The following is a 19,574-nucleotide window of genomic DNA, read 5'->3' on the forward strand; positions in this document are numbered from 1 at the left end:
ACTCTGTTAGTGTAAGCCCGACCTCCTCTCTGCTAGCAGAAAGAATTGGCAGATAAAGTACATGCTGGTGACTCAGTGTGAGGTGTTCTCTCCACCTTGGGGGGACGAAGGGGGAGCAGAGAACACTGAAGCCAGAGGCACTGACTTAAAATGGAGCATCTGATCCTTAAAGATCCCCTGGTATTTGTTGTCAGAGATGTCAGCTGGATTTCAGTTCAGATAATTACATTTTGCTTGTCTAATGCCCCTAGCAATTTCCAGTGGGATCTTCATTTCCCATCAGAAATTGCTCTGCATGTGATGCTGTGCTTCATTAAACAACTGCCGCGTACTAGCTCACAGGTGGTGTTTGTTTCAGTGGTCACTGAAGTGATCTGTCCGCAGGCCCATGCCAGCCATACTGCCCAGACTTGAATTCTCTCCAGAGAAGTTTCTCATCCAAGATCCCCAGTAAAGAAAGTCAGTCAATCTTTAAGAAAGGGGAGTGTAGAAACGAATGACTACAGAGTGGGTTTCAAGAGGGTATGTTTTAAGAGGCTGAATTTCGACATGGCTCTTCAATATGTACTCCAGTGGACCAATTTAATCTGGGCTGTCTAAGTTTTCTCCTTTTTACAGGGATCTTAGGATCGATTAGTCCTGATAGAAAAAGTGAAATGATGGTAAGGTCTATAGCAATGAACTTTCATTTCAAGGATTCGGGAGAACTTGGATAATTAAACTGTCAGGGAATCCTTACACATGTTTTCTTTGTTTTACATTTTCTCAAAATAGCCTCAGCTAAAACATTTAATTTGATGGGAATTAAGGTGGAGAATCCAGATATAAACTACCCAAGGAAAGCACTGTGCTGAACCAAAGGCTGATAGCACACTTCAGGACTCTTCTATTGTTGTTGTAAATGCGTTTTAACTATAAAGTTTTCCATGGGCATGTCATAATCCAACCATAGAAAAATTTATAATTAAAAAAATTACTTTCATATTCTTTAACACAAGTAGGATGAGTTCTTTATAGGGTATATACAGTGGGGAACCCCACTGTTGTGATGGACACGATATATTGTTCAACGCTACATTAAAATGCCAACTTTTTATAAATGAAAATGACAGAGAAGATATTAATTGTGATTGTCAAAAAGATGGAACATTACAATTTTGTGATTTCACCTATTTTTAGAAATATAATAAATGCGGTAAAGAGGGAAAAATCTGGTAAATTACGGAGTTTATTTCTGTACTGGTTCATACAGATGTATTATCCTTTCACAATTTTAATAATAGTACTGTAGTGTATATGGAAGACAAGCCTATAATCATTGGTAATTTGTTTTGTCTTGTTGTAATATGAATATTGACAATTAAAGTAAGTTCATATTATATTGAATATTTAAAATATCAAATGATTATATATATTTTTATTGACTACACCAGTACATCAGTTGTTTTTACACAGGAGAAATCCTTCTTTCTTCCCATTTGCCAGGGACTACTGAAGGAAAAAGGAAAGAAAATAGAGCTTCTTTCGTCTTTATTCTGGGGTTTTCTGCAATTTTTTTAAAGAGAAAGGTAATGCATGTATTCAACTACATGTCTAGCTAAAATATACACTCTAATATAAAGTTTTAGAAGAGAAAAAAGAAACATACATTATTTATCTGTTTTATGAACTGAAAGAAAAAAAATCATAAAATAGTAGCAGCAACATGTTCTCTTATCAGCTACCCAAATCCCCACCACCGATCTCTATTTTTATGCTTTCCAGACAACTTTAGAAGAAAAGTTAAAGTTGGTATTTCCAACTTGTTGCTGATGTGGTGAAGCTCGTTAGTGAAAAACCAAAATCCTAGTGTCTGAGAAAAGCATCACATCAGCAATGTCATAGGTCAGTCTCTCGGAATAAGTTATCACTTTGACACTTGTGATTTAACCACCATGCGAGTTATCTGAAACAATTTTTCACCATAGGGTGATGTCTTTTCTGGAATATCTTTCACATTTCTAAACTCTTATCATCCAGTTTTGCTTATTCTTTCATACATTTATCTCCTTTTAGCGCTAGAGAACCGTTAACATGGCTTATATGAATACAGAAAATAAGACAAGATTAAACAAAAACCAAATTACATGAATAAAGAAAATGGGCTCACAGTTAGAATGAGAATAGGAACAAAATCATGAAGTCAGGAATACGCTGCCAGGTAAATGCTGAAGGTTTCTTCCCTGCTGAAAGGGGGTCATGAATTTCATTTACACTTTTAGTAAGCAATACAAGGATAAAAGGAATTATTTGCTCAGGAGAATCCCAATTATTCTTGGTACTGAAACTGACAGTGGCCTCTCCCAAGAGTCCTCATAAAAGGGAAACTGCGATTTAATGAGTAATATCCTTGTAGCACGCTTACATTTTACGGAGAGAGTGTGGTCCAGTTTAGGAGCTACCTAGTTAGACCTAGATTTGAACAGGCTCTGTACTTTCATCATTGGCTCTGTAACCTCAGGAAATTAATTTAACTTATGAAGTCCCAGTTTGAGCATTTGTAAAGTGTGTCCACCTCATATGAGGTGAGGATTAAATGAGACAATGCACATGAAATGCCCAGCAAAACCCTGGTACCTGGTGAGTGCTCGATAAATGTTAGCTTTTACTAATCTGTGGTTACTTGGGGAGTGCAAAGGCACTTCAGTGTTAGCTCAAATAACTATGCATACAGAAGTAATTTGATGTGAAAACAAATAATAAGAAGCATTGCGAAGTCCTGAATGTATATATTTGAGCTTACCCACGTGTGTGCACACATACAGAATGTTGATTTTTGTCTATTCCTTGGCCCTCTATTTTATATATAGTAACTTTAACCTAGGCATCTAGTGTATGTTGAAGAAAGTTTAGCATTTATGTTTTACCAACTCCCAGGTTGGTTATGAGAACAAAATTTTGCAAAATAGGTGCCTTTTTCAAGTGCTGAGAACGGACTTGAGTTCCTAGAGTCAGCAAAGATGTGGATTAGGAGATAATTCAGACCAGCTAAGTAGACAATAAATGAATCCTATTATTGTTTTTTTTCCCCTTTCTACAAATCATTTCCTCATTTTAAGTAAAGAAGGAAATAGAAGGCTGAGAACTTTGGCTGGACATGGTTTTTTCAAAGCATTTCTCACAAGTGAGAAAAGGAACCGGGGTTGCCAGCTTCTGTAGGAAGAACTAAGTATCCACCACACAGAGATGAAAGAGGCACATTTTCCTAAGTATTTTTCTGTGATTGGAGTTTCAAAGAGTGATGAATTTGAAAGGTCAGCAGTTGATGCTTGTTTTTTAGTGTAGTTCTGGCTGGGAAATGGTATGATCAGAGAATGGAACTCTGACAAGTGAATTCTAAGTCTTCCACAGAAAGAACTTCAATAATAGCAAAAAAATTGGGCAGACGAGATGGTAGATCCACTAAATTTACTGAACAATCAATTTGGTATGCCAAAATCTGCCGATCCATTTTTGGTTTTAAGTCCTGAAACAGTATAACATGAGAAATTTCGTTAATATTCGTTTTCTTTTGTTTTCTTAGAGCATGAAGTAGCATAAAGATTATTCTGTATATTTCTCTTCTCTTTATCTTGCCTATGCCAGAAGTTTTACTGGACACGTTATTTACTTTAGGCATTTCCTTTAGGCCTTCTTTGCACAGTTTTAATAGTTTTTTGCTTTAAGAGGCTCCTATCCTGATTTCCTTCCTTTTGTATAAAGAGGAGAACATGATACAGAGAAAAAACCACTGTCTTGTGTTAGGGGACCTTAGGTTCTTATTCTAGCTGTGCCTCTAGCTGCTGGTATGATATTGTTCTCTTCAAATAACTTGTCTTTGATTGTTTCACATTTCTGCTTCTAGACAAACTTAGTGGTTATGCTTCTTAAAGTTTCTTTTTTTCAAATCAGCAGAAACATTTTTTGAAGTAAAAATTTTCCTCAGAAGCCCAATATGTAAATTAGATGAAAGCCAAATCCCCTTGTTGAAATGAGATGTCTTACTGTTCTAAGAGCTTCTCCATCCCTAAGCTCTGGCAGTAACCCCCTAGGGCAGTTTCTCAAAGCATAGTCCACGGAACACTGGTGGCCCCTGATGATCTATGGGTGGTTCATAGGTGTTTTAGTCATTTTAGACCGAAATGTTTTCTCACATACATTTCTTAAATTTGAAGTATAAGAATAATAATGATTTTTTGCAGAAATGTCTTTATGTTCTGAATAATTATGTTTTCAAGGATTGTATATGTGCTACAAGCTCTTATTCATTAATTTGTCTAAATAATTTATGTTCACATATTTCTGTATTATTGTTTTTGCTTACTGGTAATCCTATTTTTGTTGTTGCTGTGATCATAGTGCTGTATATATTCCAAATATGCAAAGTGGATCAAGGACTCAAAATACAGTTCACCAAAACATTAAAATAATAGTAAAATATTAGTGCAAATGCTAAATACAAAATAGTTTTTTAAGTACTAAGAATAAAGAAGATTTCAGTTTGATTATGCAATATGAATCTTTTGCTGCAGGGACAAGTGGAAATGTAAGTATGAGGAATTTATGAGAATAATCAGAAAGCAAAAGCTTGAGTCAGAGACAGGTTGATGAACGTTTAAAAACCAAATGTTATTAGCCCTGTGGGCCATTTGAACCTCGTCCTTAGTGTGTTGTGTGTTACAGAACTTTTCCAAATAGTGAAAGGAAACCATAGAAGGTTTTATGTTGTTCTCATAATTACGCAGTAAAATCTGACAAATCAGTTGTTTTCATAATGAGAAAAAAAAGTAACAAAGAGTATTGTCACCAAAATGAAGACTAAAGATAGATTCAAATTTTTAGTTCTTATATTAAAACCACATACAAGTTACATTCTAGCCAAAAGGTTTATGAAATCATTCTCAGAATTAGTGATAATATCATACTTGGAAAGAAGGCACAGTAAACATTTTAAATATTATTTTATCTCACAAGGTCACGGCATGTTCTGAAAGAGAAAGTACTACTATATGAGCATGAAAGTAGGTATTTAAATTGGATACAGGAGGGAGGAGCCAAGATGGCCGAATAGGAACAGCTCCGGTCTACAGCTCCCAGCGCGAGCGACGCAGAAGACGGGTGATTTCTGCATTTCCATCTGAGGTACCGTGTTCATCTCACTAGGGAGTGCCAGACAGTGGGCGCAGGTCAGTGGGTGAGCGCACCGTGCGCCAGCCGAAGCAGGGGCGAGGCATTGCCTCACTCGGGAAGCGCAAGGGGTCAGGGAGTTCCCCTTCCAGAGGTGACAGACGGCACCTGGAAAATCGGGCCACTCCCACCCGAATACTGTGCTTTTCCGACGGGCTTAGGAAACGGTGCCCCAGGAGAGTATAGCCCGCACCTGGCTCAGAGGGTCCTACGCCCACGGAGTCTCCCTGATTGCTAGCACAGCAGTCTGAGATCAAGCAGCAAGTCGGCAGCGAGGCTGGGGGAGGGGCGCCCGCCATTGCCCAGGCTCGCTTAGGTAAACAAAGCAGCCTGGAAGCTTGAACTGGGTGGAGCCCACCACAGCTCAAGGAGGCCTGCCTGCCTCTGTAGGCTCCACCTCTGGGGGCAGGGCACAGACAAACAAAAAGACAGCAGTAACCTCTGCAGACTTAAATGTCCCTGTCTGACAGCTGTGAGGAGAGCAGTGGTTCTCCCAGCACGCAGCTGGAGATCTGAGAACGGGCTGACTGCCTCCTCAAGTGGGTCCCTGACCCCTGACCCCCGAGCAGCCTAACTGGGAGGCACCCCCCAGCAGGGGCAGACTGACACCACACACGGCCGGCCAGGTACTCCAACAGACCTGCAGCTGAGGGTTCTGTCTGTTAGAAGGAAAACTAACAGAAAGGACATCCACACCAAAAACCCATCTGTACATCACCATCATCAAAGACCAAAAGTAGATAAAACCACAAAGATGGGGAAAAAACAGAGCAGAAAAACTGGAAACTCTAAAAACCAGAGTACCTCTCCTCCTCCAAAGGAACGCAGTTCCTCACCAGCAACGGAACAAAGCTAGATGGAGAATGACTTTGACGAGCTGAGAGAAGAAGGCTTCAGACGATCAAATTACTCCGAGCTACGGGAGGATATTCAATCCAAAGGCAAAGAAGTTGAAAACTTTGAAAAAAATTTAGAAGAATGTATAACTAGAATAACCAATACAGAGAAGTGCTTAAAGGAGCTGATGGAGCTGAAAACCAAGGCTCGAGAACTACGTGAAGAATGCAGAAGCCTCAGGAGCCGATGCGATCAAATGGAAGAAAGGGTATCAGCCCTGGAAGATGAAATGAATGAAATGAAGCGAGAAGGGAAGTTTAGAGAAAAAAGAATAAAAAGAAACGAGCAAAGCCTCCAAGAAATGTGGGACTATGTGAAAAGACCAAATCTACGTCTGATTGGTGTACCTGAAAGTGATGGGGAGAATGGAAACAAGTTGGAAAACACTCTGCAGGATATTATCCAGGAGAACTTCCCCAATCTAGCAAGGCACGCCAACATTCAGATTCAGGAAATACAGAGAACGCCACAAAGATACTCTTCGAGAAGAGCAACTCCAAGACACATAATTGTCAGATTCACCAAAGTTGAAATGAAGGAAAAAATGTTAAGGGCAGCCAGAGAGAAAGGACGGGTTACCATCAAAGGGAAGCCCATCAGACTAACAGCAGATCTCTCGGCAGAAACCCTACAAGCCAGAAGAGAGTGGGGGCCAATATTCAACATTCTTAAAGAAAAGAATTTTCAACCCAGAATTTCATATCCTGCCAAACTAAGCTTCATAAGTGAAGGAGAAATAAAATACTTTACAGACAAGCAAATGCTGAGAGATTTTGTCACCACCAGGCCTGCCCTAAAAGAGCTCTTGAAGGAAGCGCTAAACATGGAAAGGCACAACCGGTACCAGCCACTGCAAAATCACACCGAAATGTAAAGACCATTGAGACTAGGAAGAGACTGCATCAACTAACGAGCAAAACATCGAGCTAACATCATAATGACAGGATCAAATTCACACATAACAATATTAACTTTAAATGTAAATGGACTAAATGCTCCAATTAAAAGACACAGACTGGCAAATTGGATAAAGACTCAAGACCCATCAGTGTGCTGTATTCAGGAAACCCATCTCACGTGCAGAGACACACATAGGCTCAAAATAAAAGGATGGAGGAAGATCTACCAAGCAAATGGAAAACAAAAAAAGGCAGGGGTTGCAATCCTAGTCTCTGATAAAACAGACTTTAAACGAACAAAGATCAAAAGAGACAAAGAAGGCCATTACATAATGGTAAAGGGATTAATTCAACAAGAAGAGCTAACTATCCTAAATATATATGCACCCAATACAGGAGCACCCAGATTCATAAAGCAAGTCCTGAGTGACCTACAAAGAGACTTAGACTCCCACACATTAATAATGGGAGACTTTAACACCCCACTGTCAACATTAGACAGATCAACGAGACAGAAAGTCAACAAGGATACCCAGGAATTGAACTCAGCTCTGCACCAAGCAGACCTAATAGACATCTACAGAACTCTCCACCCCAAATCAACAGAATATACATTTTTTTCAGCACCACACCACACCTATTCCAAAATTGACCATATCCTTGGAAGTAAAGCTCTCCTCAATAAATGTAAAAGAACAGAAATTGTAACAAACTGTCTCTCAGATCACAGTGCAATCAAGCTAGAACTCAGGATTAAGAATCTCACTCAAAACCGCTCAACTACATGGAAACTGAACAACCTGCTCCTGAATGACTACTGGGTACATAACGAAATGAAGGCAGAAATAAAGATGTTCTTTGAAACCAACGAGAACCAAGACACAACATACCAGAATCTCTGGGATGCATTCAAAGCAGTGTGTAGAGGGAAATTTATAGCACTAAATGCCCAGAAGAGAAAGCAGGAAAGATCCAAAATTGACACCCTAACATCACAATTAAAAGAACTAGAAAAGCAAGAGCAAACACATTCAAAAGCTAGCAGAAGGCAAGAAATAACTAAAATCAGAGCAGAACTGAAGGAAATAGAGACACAAAAAACCCTTCAAAAAATTAATGAATCCAGGAGCTGGTTTTTTGAAAGGATCAACAAAATCGATAGACCGCTAGCAAGATTAATAAAGAAAAAAAGAGAGAAGAATCAAATAGATGCAATAAAAAATGATAAAGGGGATATCACCACCGATCCCACAGAAATACAAACTACCATCAGAGAATATTACAAACACCTCTATGCAAATAAATTAGAAAATCTAGAAGAAATGGATAAATTCCTCAACACATACACCCTCCCAAGACTAAACCAAGAAGAAGTTCAATCTCTGAATAGACCAATAACAGGAGCTGAAATTATGGCAATAATCAATAGCTTACCAACCAAAAAAAGTCCAGGACCAGATGGGTTCACAGCCGAATTCTACCAGAGGTACAAGGAGGAGCTGGTACCATTCCTTCTGAAACTATTCCAATCAATAGAAAAAGAGGGAATCCTCCCTAACTCATTTTATGAGGCCAGCATCATCCTGATACCAAAGCCTGGCAGAGACACAACAAAAAAAGAGAATTTTAGACCAATATCCTTGATGAACATTGATGCAAAAATCCTCAATAAAATACTGGCAAACAGAATCCAGCAGCACATCAAAAAGCTTATCCACCATGATCAAGTGGGCTTCATCCCTGGGATGCAAGGCTGGTTCAATATACGCAAATCAATAAATGTAATCCAGCATATAAACAGAACCAAAGACAAAAACCACATGATTATCTCAATAGATGCAGAAAAGGCCTTTGACAAAATTCAACCACCCTTCATGCTAAAAACTCTCAATAAATTAGGAATTGATGGGACGTATCTCAAAATAATAAGAGCTATTTATGACAAACCCACAGCCAATATCATACTGAATGGGCAAAAACTGGAAGCATTCCCTTTGAAAACTGGCACAAGACAGGGATGCCCTCTCTCGCCACTTCTATTCAACATAGTGTTGGAAGTTCTGGCCAGGGCAATTAGGCAGGAGAAGGAAATCAAGGGTATTCAATTAGGAAAAGAGGAAGTCAAATTGTCCCTGTTTGCAGATGACATGATAGTATATCTAGAAAACCCCATTGTCTCAGCCCAAAATCTCCTTAAGCTGATAAGCAACTTCAGCAAAGTCTCAGGATACAAAATCAATGTGCAAAAATCACAAGCATTCTTATACATCAATAACAGACAAACAGAGAGCCAAATCATGAGTGAACTCCCATTCACAATTGCTTCAAAGAGAATAAAATACCTAGGAATCCAACTTACAAGGGATGTGAAAGACCTCTTCAAGGAGAACTACAAACCACTGCTCAAGGAAATAAAAGAGGATACAAACAAATGGAAGAACATTCCATGCTCATGGGTAGGAAGAATCAATATCATGAAAATGGCCATCCTTCCCAAGGTAATTTACAGATTCAATGCCATCCCCATCAAGCTACCAATGACTTTCTTCACAGAATTGGAAAAAACTACTTTAAAGTTCATATGGAACCAAAAAAGAGCCCGCATCGCCAAGTCAATCCTAAGCCAAAAGAACAAAGCTGGAGGCATCACGCTACCTGACTTCAAACTATACTACAAGGCTACAGTAACCAAAACAGCATGGTACTGGTACCAAAACAGAGATATAGATCAATGGAACAGAACAGAGCCGTCAGAAATAATGCCACATATCTACAACCATCTGATCTTTGACAAACCTGAGAAAAACAAGCAATGGGGAAAGGATTCCCTATTTAATAAATGGTGCTGGGAAAACTGGCTAGCCATATGTAGAAAGCTGAAACTGGATCCCTTCCTTACACCTTATACAAAAATCAATTCAAGATGGATTAAAGACTTAAATGTTAGACCTAAAACCATAAAAACCCTAGAAGAAAACCTAGGCAATACCATTCAGGACATAGGCATGGGCAAGGACTTCATGTCTAAAACACCAAAAGCAATGGCAACAAAAGCCAAAATTGACAAATGGGATCTAATTAAACTAAAGAGCTTCTGCACAGCAAAGGAAACTACCATCAGAGTGAACAGGCAACCTACAAAATGGGAGAAAATTTTCGCAACCTACTCATCTGACAAAGGGCTAATATCCAGAATCTACAATGAACTCCAACAAATTTACAAGAAAAAAACAAACAACCCCATCAAAAAGTGGGCAAAGGACATGAACAGACACTTCTCAAAAGAAGACATTTATGCAGCCAAAAGACACATGAAAAAATGCTCACCATCACTGGCCATCAGAGAAATGCAAATCAAAACCACAATGAGATACCATCTCACACCAGTTAGAATGGCAATCATTAAAAAGTCAGGAAACAACAGGTGCTGGAGAGGATGTGGAGAAATAGGAACACTTTTACACTGTTGGTGGGACTGTAAACTAGTTCAACCATTGTGGAAGTCAGTGTGGCGATTCCTCAGGGATCTAGAACTAGAAATTCCATTCGACCCAGCCATCCCATTACTGGGTATATACCCAAAGGACTATAAATCATGCTGCTATAAAGACACATGCACACGTATGTTTATTGTGGCATTATTCACAATAGCAAAGACTTGGAACCAACCCAAATGTCCAACAATGATAGACTGGATTAAGAAAATGTGGCACATCTACACCATGGAAAACTATGCAGCCATAAGAAATGATGAGTTCATGTCCTTTGTAGGGACATGGATGAAATTGGAAATCATCATTCTCAGTAAACTATCGCAAGAACAAAAAACCAAACACCGCATATTCTCACTCATAGGTGGGAATTGAACAATGAGAACACATGGACACAGGAAGGAGAACATCACACTTCAGGGACTGTTGTGGGTTGGGGGGAGGGGGGAGGGATAACATTGGGAGATATACCTAATGCTAGATGACGAGTTGGTGGGTGCAGTGCACCAGCATGGCACATGTATACATATGTAACTAACTGCACATTGGGCACATGTACCATAAAACCTAAAGTATAATAATAATAATAATAATAATTACAATAAAAGAAAAAAAAATGAAAAAAAAAAAATAAATAAATAAATAAATAGGATACAATCATTAAAATGCAGATTAAGAATCCTTGTTTGCTCTATATGTGGCATGCGTATGAGGGAGAAATGTTTGATTATCTTTTTTTTGTTTGTCATTGAAACTTCTTGGTACTCAAAAACAATTCTTTTTCTTCAATTGGTTAACAGCTATTTTATGAGCTGCTTTCCAAATAGCAGCATTTTTCAATCAGTGACTCTCTTGATTCTTCGTTTTCTTCCTGACACAGCAGCCAGAGTAATCCTCTTTTTTTTTTTTTTGAGACGGAGTCTCACTCTGTCACCCAGGCTGGAGTGCAGTGGCGTGATCTCGGCTCACTGCAAGCTCCGCCTCCTGGGTTCACGCCATTCTCCTGCCTCAGCCTCCCAAGTAGCTGGGACTACAGGCGCCCGCCACCATGCCCAGCTAATTTTTTGTATTTTTAGTAGAGACGGAGTTTCACCATGTTAGCCAGGATGGTCTCGATCTCCTGACCTCGTGATCCGCCCGCCTCGGCCTCCCAAAGTGCTGGGATTACAGGCATGAGCCATCACACCCAGCCTCAGAGTAATCCTCTTAAAAAGTGATTCAGATCGTGGCATGCCTATGCTCAAAACTCATCAATGGCTCTCATGTCACTCAGAGTAAAAGCCGAAAGTCCTTTTCATGACCCACAAGGCCCTACAGAACCTTCTTCCCACCCTGGCCTGTTTCCTCTCTCACCACAACTCCTCCTAATCTCCCTTTCTCCACCCTGCTCCAGCCACATGGACTTGTGTGTCATACTTTTTTTTTTGACATGGAATCTCGCTCTGTCACCCAGGCTGGAGTGCAGTGGCGTGATCTTGGCTCACTGAACGCTCTGCCTCCCGGGTTCAAGAGATTCTTCTGCCTCAGCCTCCCACGTAGCTGGGACTATAGGTGGGCACCACCACACCTGGCTAATTTTTGTATTTTTTTTTTTTTAGTGGATACGGGGTTTCACCATATTGGCCAGGCTAGTCTCGATCTCCTGACCTTGTGATCCACCCACCTCAGCCTCCCAAAGTGCTGGGATTATAGGCGTGAGCCATTGCACCCGGCGTGTGTCATCCTTAACAAGCTTCCTCCTCACTCAGCACCTCTGGCCTTGTTCTCTGTGACAGTGATGTTCCCCAGATCCATGTGGTTTCTTCTCCACTTCTTTGCTGGTTTTTAACCAATGTCCTTGAGGCTTTGAGTCAAGTAAAGTTTTTCTTGGTTGCACTATCTAAAATTGCAAAATCCACCAGCAAAACAGCTCTTCCCTGCTTTGTTTTTACGTTTTTTGTTTTTTTCTCCCCCGCCTTAGCATTTCTCACTGTCTAATAGACAACTCATTTTAATTGATCTTGTTGAGAGTCTCTCACACTAGAATGTAATCTATGGCAACACAGAGCTTATGTATCGCAGCACCAAAATAAGGCCTAACACACTGAAGATGTTCAATACGTATTTATTAAACAGGTGAATTAATAAATGCTTTCAAAATTAAAAAAGAAAACTTTGTAAGCTGCTTTTTACTTTGATATGCTAGATTCTGTGGGTTCTGGTCTCAAAGCCATATCACTATTGTCTTGATTCTGCGAGTCAGTATGTAACATGGGCTCTACTTATGAATACACATCACATCACTTCGCACACAGAAAAACCTTTACTTCTCCAGACAGGGAAATAAAAGGTGTTTTAGATGTGCTTCAAAGGACTATCAGTTAATATACATTTTAGCTTAATTATTTGATCTTTTCAAATTCTGTCTCTGTGAAAATGGTATAATTAATATGAAATCTAAAAAATTAAGCTAAATTTCTAGAGAGCACTTAGCAGTGTTCTCTGTTAAGCAGAAGTTGAGTATGGCTTACTAAACTGAGAGAAAGGAGCAGAGAGGTGGAATAAAAAGTGTAGTTTCCATATGTGGTTAACCTATTTCTCATTTACATTTCAACAGCTGCATGTGTCATTACAATTCTCCACATGAGGTCCCAGCCAAAAATAATGTTATTCCCTGATAGCAAAGTTTTTCTGTACATGGGAAGTAATAAAAAAAAAAAATCTCAATGATGCCACCTAGATCTTTGAGCATAACATACTTAAAAAAAAAAAAGAACCTAAAGTTACTATATTAGATTACAATTAGCCAAATTCTACCTTAATAACAGATGTAGATATATTAGTTTTCAGACTAAATTGGTAAATTAAGAGTTGCAGGGTGTTTTATTCTTCTAAAGTATATTTTAGTTCTTAATCTAGCTACTCAGTTTCTGTTGTCTTTAATAACATACTTTTTGAGTGAAACTCAATACAGTTGGTTCATTATTTTCCTATTCTTTATTTTAGGCCAAGTGTATTTGATAGTAGTAGTTTCAGTCATTAAGAGAATAATGAACATTAGTGAGATATTTTTCTGTTGAATTTCAAGGTAGACATTTGCACAGTCAGGGTAGTACCAAAAAACCACTCTGGCTATTCCATAGATGCCTTGTGGGGTGGGACTATCTGGGTAATTTGTAATGATCTAGACCTTGACCTCCAGCCTTCTAGGCACAGTGGCCTGGTTTTCTGACTCTCTAAAAGTGTTTTTTCCTCTCAGAAAAAGATTTAAACTGCAAGCTCAAAACCCTGATGTGTAAATCAGAATGGCCAATTTATTAACCTACAGCAGCACATAAAAACATCAAATGTACAATGTATCATTTACATCTGATCAGTATTTATCTCCTTATAGGTAAGCTGCATAAAAAGCAGTTTGTTTGGTGAGAATGGTGGAGTGAGGCTCATGATTTGAGTGTTTCAAGATGTCAACTAAGGGCACCTCAACCAAATGCACCTCATGCCCATTGACTCAACAGGTCGAGACCTTAAGGAAATGCAGCATTCCTTTGCATAATGCTTCAGTAAGTACTCACTATTTTTGTCTTTCAAAATCTCTCTTTTTTCTTTTTTTTGCTTTAGGGCTACTATTTTCTTTCTTTAGATATGTTATTGCATTTAAATATGATTTTTACACTACTTTCACTTTAAATCATGATGGTTTAAACTCAACACTTATTGTCCATAGGACACTATTATTTCTCTCATTTTCAAGTTCTTGTAGGCAGAAGGTGTATATCTATAGTAAATAAGATATTTTGCTATATCCAATTTTTAAAAATATAAGCCAGAAACATTGCTTCTCTATTAATTAACTGATGGGTCTGGTTTACTAACAGTCTAGTATCCTGAAGGGTTTTAGAGATGTTGCCTTCTAGATTATTTGTCAAAATTAAGTGATTTCGGGGTGTGGGGGTCCTAGATGATCATTCGTTTTCTATTTTCCTAGAGATGACCCTGCTGCTCTTTCAGAGTTTATTTTTATCTGGAAGTGGGCTGAGAGAAGAGGTAGCTGTATACAGTCACGCCCTGCATAATGACATTTTGGTCAACAACAGAGCACATATACAACAGCGGTCCCATCTGTTATAAGGGATCTGAAAAATTCCTATCACCTAATGACAGCAAAGCCATTGTTGTATCTTAGTGCAACTTATTACTCATGTGTTTGTGGTGACACTGGTGTAAACAAACCTACTACGCTGCCAGTCATATAAAAGGGTAGCATATACAATTATGTACGGTACATAATACTTGATAATAAATGAATATGTTACTGGTTTATGTATTTACTATACTACACTTTCATTGTTCTTTTAGAGTGTACTCCTCCTACTTATAGGCACTATTCACAATAGCAAAGACTTGGAACCAATCCAAATGTCCAACAATGATAGACTGGATTAAAAAATTGTGGCACAAATACGCCATGGAATACTATGCAGCCATAAAAAATGATGAGTTCATGTCCTTTGTAGGGACATGGATGAAGCTGGAAACCATCATTCTCAGCAGACTATCGCAAGGACAAAAAACCAAACACCGCATGTTCTCGCTCATAGGTGGGAATTGAACAATGAGAACACTTGGACACAGGAAGGGGAACATCACACACCGGGGCCTGCTGTGGGGTGGGGGGAGGGGGAAGGGATAGCATTAGGAGATATACCTAATGCTAAATGATGAGTTAATGGGTGCAGCACATCAACATGGCACATGTATACATATGCAACAAACCTGCACGTTGTGCACATGTACTCTGAAACTTAAAGTATAATAATAATAAAATTAAAAAAAAATTAACTGTAAAACATCCTCAGGTCCTTCAGGAAGTATTCCAGAAGAAGGCATCGTTATCATAGGAGATGATAGCACCATGCATGTTATTGTCCCTAAACACCTTCCAATGGGACAAGAAGTGGAGGTGGAAGACAGTGATATTGATGATCCTCACCCTGTGTAGGCCTAGGCTAATGCATGCATTTGTGTCTTTGTTTTTAACAAAGCACATTAAAAAAGTAAAAAAAATTAGAAAATTAAAAATAGGAAAAAAGCTTATAGAATAAGAATGTAAAAAAAGAAATTATTTTTGTACAGCTATACAGTGTGTGTTTTAAGCTAAATGGTATTACAAAAGAGGCAAAAAGTTTTAAGAAATTAAAAAGCTTATAGAGTAAAAAGTTTATGGTAAGCTACAGTTAATTTATTAACGAGGAAAGATAAGTTTTTAAAAATAAATTTAGTGTAGCCTAAGTGTGCAGAGTTTATGAAGTCTGCGGTAGTATACAGCAATGTCCTAGGCCTTCACATTCGCTCATCACTCACTCACTGACTCACCCAAAGCAACTTCCAGTCCTGCAAGCTCTGTTCATGGTTAGTGCCCTATATAGGTATAGCATTTTTAATCTTTTATACTATATATACATTTTTTGAGATGGAGTCTCACTCTTGTTGCCCAGGCTGTAGTGCAGTGGCACGATCTCAGCTCACTGCAACCTCTGCCTTCTGGGTTCAAGCGATTCTCCTGCCTCAGACTCCCAAGTAGCTGGGATTACAGGTGCCTGCCACCACGCCTGGCTAATTTATTTGTATTTTTAGTAGAGGTGGAGTTTCGCTACATTTTCACTGTGCCTTTTCTATGTTTAGATGTATTGAGGTACACAAATACCATTGTGTTACAGTTACCCACAGTATTCAAAACAGTACCATGCTGCACAGGTTTGTAGCCTGGCAGCAATACGCTATACCATACAGCCTGAGTGTGTAGTAGGCTGTACCATCTAGGTTTGTGCATGTGCACTCTATGATGAAATCACCTAAAAACACATTTACAGAAAAGTATCACTGCCATTAAGTGACATGTGACTGTACTCTTAAGGTGAACATTACTAAAGTAGCTCCAGAAAAATGTCTCCATGCACCCACTCTATGGCTCTCCTTTGACTTTACTGAATGCTAACCAGACTCACCACTCATGCTGATTACTTTATATGTAGGCCCTCTGCCAACTGCCTGGACTTCTTCTAGTCTCAGCCTGTGGAGGGCATATGGTCCTTTGATCTTTAAATAAAAATGGCTTGAAGTTCCAATGTGTCCCCACAAAATATGTGGCACTTTCTCGTGGTCACTTTTTCTTCTAAATTCCTTTTTCCATTCAAGTTTCTATTTTTCTTGAGCCTTTCCACTACCAACTGGGGACTCCTTTCTTCTCCAGGTCAAAGGAATCCAGCCACTTTTTTATTTCCTCAAATGCCACTCATATGCTTTAGTGATAGGTTTATTAGGAATGATCTGTAGCTCATTTGACAAGGTTGGGGGAGCTACATTGAAGAACAGTTATCATCTCCTTAGATGTTTAAGTCGTACAGCCTAGCCCAACATTAAGAAGAAAAAAAAACTTATTTGAAAAAATATTACACTAAATACTAAACATTTGGTTTATAAGATTCCACCAGTCATTCCTTCTTCCTGGCACTGCTCTCAGAATGTTCTTTTTTCTTAGGTCCCAGGCCCCTGCCCTTGTGTTCTGTCTGGGCTGGCTTCTCCCCCACTTTCTTCCTCTGCACCCCTCTGTCCTCTCTATTCCTGCTCGAATACCTTCCCCCTTGGGCCGCTGTTGGAAACCCAAATTTATGTTAGGATGTAAAATTTAATTAATTTCTCAATTGTCAACTACCCTATCAATGTGCTGAGGGTTTTCTTTTTACAACCAAAGTCAGCGGTCAAGTTGATTTGCTTCTAAAAGATAATTCTCTTTCAGAATAATTCTCCTATCAGCTTTTATTTTTTGTGCCCTTTATGTGCCCCAAATCATGACAACAGGTATGCTAAACCCAAAACTGGGGATGTTCAACCGTGGTGCTTGTTAACCCATCCTGATGTGCCTTGATTCCTAGGCTTTTGCATCAGCATGAGTGGTGAGTCTTGTTAGCATTCAGTAAAGTCAAAGGAGAGCCATATAGTGGGTGCATGGAGCCATTTTTCTGGAGCTACTTTAGTAATGTTCACCTTAAGAGTACAGTCACGTGTCACTTAATGATGGTGATACTTTTCTGTAAATGTGTTGTTAGGCGATTTCATCACAGAGTGCACATGCACAAACCTAGATGGTATAGCCTACTACACACTCAGGCTGTATGGTATAGCGTATTGCTCCCAGGCTACAAACCTGTGCAACATGGAATTGAATGAGTACATTTGCCCAGCTTTCTTAATAAATACATGCAAAAACATTCACACTTTTTTCCCCTTTGCTTTACACAACAGTCTGTAGCGCATTGTTCTTTAAAGTCTTACTCGAAATACTCTTACTTATTTTCTATAAGATCCATATAGGGTTTTTGATATGTTTGTAAGGATGGTAAAAACCAGAAAACAGTCCTAAACAGCTGTTTGTTCCTATTCTTTAAAGCCTCTGGTTATTTTTTGACCTAATTTTCTGCCAAGAAATAAAATAATTTGAATAATAAAGTCTTAAGTTCACCACGATCACCATCTTTAAATAGTGGGGCCGAATTTTCTCTGCACATCCAAGAGATCTAGAAACACTATTTATGTTTCTGAGCTAAGGGGAAAATAAAGACAAAAAGAAATATTTTTCTCCTGGTTTTTTATGGCATGGGAAACTGAAAAAAGAAAATGTTCTCTAAAGCTGGATAGTACTTGCTAGCAAAACATGCATTTCATTACTGGTGGGAGTTTCACAGTGTTCAGCAGAGGATTGCTCGTTATCCAGTGGATTATAGATGGGCTCTATTCTCAAATTGCTGGGCAGCTTAATTGTGAACCTTAGGGAAGTAAGGGGTTAAGATACCATGATGTGATTGCGGAACTAGACACCATCAGAGCTTGAACATATTATAGAAAGAAATAACATGATTCCTAGGAAAAGATCTAGGGAAAAATTAAGTTTTTATTTTGGGCCAGTGTAATCTCACATTCAAAGGAAACTTCCCTGCATTCATTCAGATGTTGGTCTCAGGGAGCCACTTAGATAACAAGGAGGTTGGAACAGAAAAAGTAATTTCAACATTGGCAACTAAAAAAGGTTAATTTTTGTTCTTGGGTTTTGGCTATAACTTTGCGGGGGGCAGTTGAGGGGCCTCTGTAATGAGTCAAATTATAAAACTTTTAGATAAAATGTTTGCAAAGTACTTAGAATGATTGAGTTATTCTTTTCCAAGAGATTTTCCTGCAAATTTCAGTCATGCACATTTGGTTCATTGACATACCTTGGGCTAGATTACAAACAGTTTTTATTAAAAACCAATTTTCAGGCTTTTATCAATCTGGAACCTTGTGCATTTGAACTTGCGTTTTTCCATAGGTAAGTAACCCAATTATAATAATTACATTATGGAAAATTTAGGACCTTCTCCTTTGCTACTCAGAATTTATTTTACCTGCTCAGAGTAAATTGTTGAGAGTCAGAGAATCACAATAATCGCTGAGAGTGGCCCGAAAGTATTTTCCAATCCCATTGCTATGTGGGCATGGGATGCTTCAGAATATAAATTATCATCCATTTTAAAATCATCTAGCCAACACGCCAAATTCTACAAAGGTATTATTAGAATGAAAAAATTATAAATACTTAAAACAGAAAAATAAGAAGAGGACTTTTTTGGCATCTATTTCTTTGTTGTTCACTTAAGTCATTTTTCTTATTGTCAACTGAAGTCCCCTTCCTTTATTTCTGCCTAAAAGTGAGTTATTAGTAAGATAAGAAAGTAAAAACTGGGACATAAACTATATTCAGGTATAAAATATTCCAATAAGAAAGTAAAAGTTTACTACTCCCTAGAAGTAAAACATGGCCAGGGTTGTTGAACTATGGAATGCTAAGTGTCCCCAGGCGACTTTGCAACAGTCAAGAAGGGTGAATGTGCAAATCTGGCTCATCTTCGCAAGAAGGATTTTGTTCAATATTTTGATATGCTTCATTCTACAAAATTAAGTTAATTTGGAGGGATTAGTCACAGTTAGTCGTGATGCTTAGAAGAAACATAAACTGTCAAAAGCAGCTGTGCTCTCAGTTTTATTATCATTTGAATAGTTTTCTAAA

The 19,574-nt window shown here is 38.6% G+C and overlaps 1 long non-coding RNA gene across 1 annotated transcript in view; it reads left to right on the forward strand.

The window, feature by feature from the left end:
- The first annotated feature begins 344 nt into the window (after positions 1–344).
- Positions 345–19,574, forward strand: part of LOC134761359 (uncharacterized) — an 84,371-nt gene continuing 65,141 nt past the window's right edge. Inside the window, exons 1-3 of the long non-coding RNA XR_010139885.1 lie at positions 345–459; positions 1,486–1,568; positions 13,866–14,034. This is a non-coding gene — a long non-coding RNA (uncharacterized LOC134761359). The remainder of the gene's footprint in view (positions 460–1,485; positions 1,569–13,865; positions 14,035–19,574) is intronic.

The sequence above is a fragment of the Pongo abelii genome, chromosome 3 (assembly GCF_028885655.2).
Source record: "Pongo abelii isolate AG06213 chromosome 3, NHGRI_mPonAbe1-v2.0_pri, whole genome shotgun sequence".
NCBI classification, from domain to species: domain Eukaryota; kingdom Metazoa; phylum Chordata; class Mammalia; order Primates; family Hominidae; genus Pongo; species Pongo abelii.